Source organism: Montipora capricornis, chromosome 7 (genome assembly GCF_036669925.1).
Source record: "Montipora capricornis isolate CH-2021 chromosome 7, ASM3666992v2, whole genome shotgun sequence".
Lineage (NCBI taxonomy): Eukaryota > Metazoa > Cnidaria > Anthozoa > Scleractinia > Acroporidae > Montipora > Montipora capricornis.
The window spans coordinates 282878-287877 of NC_090889.1; positions in this window are offsets into that span (position 1 = coordinate 282878).

The window sequence follows — 5000 nt, forward strand, 5'->3', positions numbered from 1 at the left end:
TATTATTATTATTATTATTATTATTATTATTATTATTATTTGATTTCATTCTAAGAACTTTTCGGCATGCACGAAAAAGGCGGAGTTTCCGGATTTCCCGGACACAAGGCTCTTCCCTGGTTCGGCTTGAGCTTTATCAGCGGTCATTCCTTAATGCCTTTAATTTCATTCATTATTATTTTTATTATTATTATTATTATTACTATTCGATTCCATTCTAAGAACTTTTCGGCATGCCCGGAAAACGCAGATTTTTCGGATTTCCCGGACACAAGGCTTTTCCCTGGTTCGGCTTGAGTATTATCAGCGGTCATTCCTTAATGCCTTTGATTTCATTATAATTATTATTATTATTATTATTATTATTATTATTATTATTATTATTCGATTCCATTCTAAGAACTTTTCGGCATGCCCGGAAAACGCAGATTTTCCGGATTTCCCGGACACAAGGCTTTTCCCTTGTTCGCCTTGAGTATTATCAGCGATCATTCCTTAATGCCTTTGATTTCATTATTATTATTATTATTATTATTATTATTATTATTATTATTATTATTTCATTTTTTTTTTTTGATTTCATTCTAAGAACTTTTCGGCAGGCACGGAAAACACGGATTTTCCGGATTTCCCGGACACAAGTTTCTTTCCTGGTTCGGCTTGAGTTTTATCAGCAGTCAAGCCTTCATGTTACGATTTTAGTCAAACAGCGCTTTCGGCGTGCACAAAAAAAGGCGGATTTTCCAGATCTCCCGGACACGTGGTGCTTCACTGGTTTAGCTTAATTTTTGGGCTCATTCTCGGTGTAAAAATCTGTGAAACTCACAGATGACGTAGCACAAAGGAAAACAAAAGAGCAAAAAAACATCAAACAATAACCTAACCCTACAACGAGCTAACAAAACAAAGAAAGAGTTTCACAGGTTTTTACACCGAGGTAATGAAACCCAATTTTTGCAGCAAACAAGCAGAAATACACAAGATTTTATTCAACCAAATTTTCAACATACGCAGAAAAGGACGGTTTTTGCGGACACAGTTACTTGTTAGTGGCTTGTTAGGACGAATAGTGTAACTCATTTTAATTGATGACAGAAATTTTGCTCTTTTGCATCGATGTCGTCTTCGTTGCCAGAGATCTGATAACTTTTCAATATCCAGTAACACGTTGCTAAGATTACAAACATGTGTCACTCAGCCTGATCTCAGTGACGTGAACAAAGGAGGAAGGATTGCCATAAGCAACATCCTAAATGCATTCCTGTTAAAATTTAGTCCTAAATCACTGCACAAAATGTGTCAGGTTTCCCGGTTGTTTCTGTGAATTATTGTCAACAAAGAGAGCTATTACCCGTTTACGATAACAGCCTTGATTGCATTGTTTGTGCTTTGGATTTCCTTGATTAGATGGCGAGTTTATCTCGGAAAAGTGTTAAATCGCAAAAACCATGCTGGGTCAACAGGAGTGGCTCGACTGAGTAAACAAGCCAAGCGATCGTATCGATGTTGTGTTTCATTGACTTGATCTGTTATTTCTTTGGGTTTCCTGTGGGAAACACCATCATTGTGCGGGATTGGTAGTCAAACGTACTTAAGGTACAAAAATAGAAACGCCCCTTTTCACACCCATTCGACAGTTACATGATGTGTGACACCTATTTGACGACAAGTTGCAAGTGAACACATGACAAAGAAATAGTAAACTCTCGTGCATCGTTGATCATTATTATCACGGGCAGCGCTTTCAAATTTATGTGTCAACATTTCACTGCTTTGATCCACTATATGAGAGACGCAATCATTTTACAACATCTGAGCTACAGGAGAAAATGCAGCGCACAAGACAACCGTGCCGACAGCTAAATAGTGAAGGGATAAAGAGCGCTGCACTGTGTTATCTCTTACCAGTTATCAGCGGAAGGTGCAGCATCATAAGCGCAAAATGTATTTTTAAAGCAAAAGATAAAGATTTGGGCAGGGCGTGGACTTCTATTTGCAGCAAACGTGATTCATGCGACAATGCTATTTCAGGTCAGTATTTATTGGAATACCTTTGTTTCCGAGGAAATTTGGAAAACATTTTAAGTATCAAAAATGAAATTGAACGCATTTGACTGTGCTGTGTTTCAGGTATCCACAACGCAGCGTTTTTCTTTAGCGCCATTTCGAGCCAAGAGAAGAAACACTGTTGCATCAACGAAGAAACAGACGATGAGAGTAGTTCTGGCGATGACATTCCAAGTTCCATGACGCAACAGTGGCTCGAAGGGAACTTGACGAGTATAAACAAATCACTGTGCCCCGCAATCTCATACTGGGTCGCGTTGACTACAATAAATGGCGCCCCTGCCAGCCCAATTTCGGTTCACAAGGCCCTGCTAAATTGCGGACTGGATGTCACAGCAACCCAGGTAACGAATGTCGTATCTTTCTTTGAGAGCTCTCCTTGAGATGTGTCTAGCAATCCAATGTAAAGCGAGATAAAAAGAAAAGGAACAAGCACAATCACAGTGCTGCAGGTAGCAAAACAAATCGTGAAAATGTTCTGAGACATTGTCCCATTTAATTTGTATTCGACAGGTGCAGTTCCAGGATGGAAAGGAATCTCCAGCCACGGCAGAACTTTACAAAGTGTTCAAAGATCATAAAAATCCTTTCATGCGAGACCTTGTGAGATCATCTTACAAACACTCCTACAGAGACGAGGCCAGGAAGCTGATCGGTGAGGATTGCTTATGCACCCAGGAGTTAGACGATTGTGGCAGTGAAAACGTCGTGCGAGTGACCCTGGTTAATCAGAAGTTTCACGCGTTCTTGCTGAAAGCAATCGAACGTCTGACCGCGGCAAAGCTACAACTGGACAAATTTGGCTTCGAGTCCAACACGGCGACGTCGCAGGCGTCCACCAGCCAGCCACCGTGCGACGACGAAAAGATGCTGTCAAATAAACTCGCAATCCTGGTTAACGATATAGCAATCGCCATGGGAAAACTTGGCTATGCTACCTACAGAGGAAAAATCTACAAGAAAGATCCCAGATCCACGTTCACGTTTTCATACAAGTGCGAGACAAGGGCTTTCGTAAACACCTTGGCCACCAATGAGCAGTTTAAGTCGCGGATGCTTCCGCAGATGAAGAAAATCATTGACCTGTTGTCGGATCCTTATTGTGAGCTGTTTCGACCACTAACCGTGGATTACGATCTCATCGAAGTGAACAACGGCGCTTGCTGGTCATTGAAAGGAAGGAATTTCGTCGAGGACGCCATCGAAGAACACCAAATAGGCAAGGTATCACCCAGAGCGTTTTGCCCGTACGAGCCAAACCAAATTCCCGACGCAAAATACTTTCGCCAGATTTTGGAAAACAGTCTCACTCCTGACGACGTATGTGGCTTCTGCGAAGAGTTTGTCAAACTCCTAAACTACAATAAGAAAAAACACAAGGACAAGGTGTTGTGTCTAGTCGGAGACGCTAACAGCGGCAAAACAAGCCTGTTTTTCCCGATCCTCAGCCTCGTACATCACGGAAACGTAGCCACGGTTACCAAACAGCGTGCCTTTAATAAATCGATGATTACGCCATTCACCGAGGTCATATTCTTGGACGAGGCTACGGAATCAACCCTAGATATCGACGACTGGAAAACGTTGACACAGGGTGGTTATTCCGCACACGACGTGAAGTATCAGAGGGCAAAATCTTTCATCAACCGCTGTCCCATGTTGATAACTTGTCAGAAAAAGCTCGACTTTGGACCGTCTGATCAACCCGCCATGGACAGAAGGCTCAGCACGTACCAGTTCAAGAGACTGGCGAACCCCACAAAACGTGCGGCTACTTGGTTGAAAAAGCACCCAATGGAATGCCTGATCTGGGCAACACGAAAAGCCCAAGAGACACAACATCGTGAAACCGACGAGGAGGACCAATCAGAAACAGACGAAGAGCGTTCGTTGTACGAAGACGGTGCCTTAAAGCAGAGCGAGAAAGAAGCACTACAGTCGGTGTCGTTGGAGGAGATAATGACCGAGAACACCGCGCCAGTTCCTGTAGAGGACCAAGACGAGCAAAGCGACTCGGAAGCTTCAGATAGCCAGTCAGATGCCAGTCACGCGGGTGACGTCTTGTACGCCCTTGAGGAACATCTCAGAGGCCTGCAGCCAGATAGCCTTCGTCACAGGCAGGTATTGCACATGCTCCAGACCGAGAGGGCCAAGAGGCACAGAGCGGAAGAGGACAGAAAGGAGCAGCACAAACGGCGCAAGACCCTGCTCAGAACTAAGGGCGTGTCCACTCAGAACGCGGAACTCATCTCCTCGAATCCCGAAGAACCGTTGCCTAGTGCAGTCACGAGGGAACTGGACCGATATGAGGAGGAGCAAAGGCAAGCCCGAGAGCATGAACGCCGAGAGGCTGCGAGAATAGCATTCGAAAACGCTTGGGTCCGGACGACGGAAATAGAGCTCAAGGAGTGCTATGACAAATTGCGAACGAGCGACGAACCTTCCGTTCGCGCCAACCTTAAGGCCTACATGCGAATGCTGTCCGAAAATCTCAAAGATCATCATATGTCGCTGGGCACGTATGGCACCGCCGAGGCCTTGGCCGAGCGGAAGCGAATATGCACGGCACTCGGCCTGTTGAGTGAGAACAAGCAACACCTCGTCACGAATGTCTGGGAAAGGTTGCCGGTCATCACTTCTGAGAAAGACACAGCTCCCGAGCAAGGTGTTGGCCAAGATCTCCAAGACGAGGATGAGGAAGCCATATTCATAACTCCCGTCCCAAGTACTCGGGCAGATTGCAGCAGGAAACGGAAGAGACACTCAAACAGTCAGGGCGCGAGTAATGCGACGTTCAGGACAAACGCGATAACAAAGTACTTCAATAAAAAGAAAAGCGTTAGTCAATAAAGTAGACGTGATATAAACGTCTGAGTAATGATTTTTAATGTCTGAGAACCTGAAACATTACACTTTTTTTTGCCAGCGTCAAA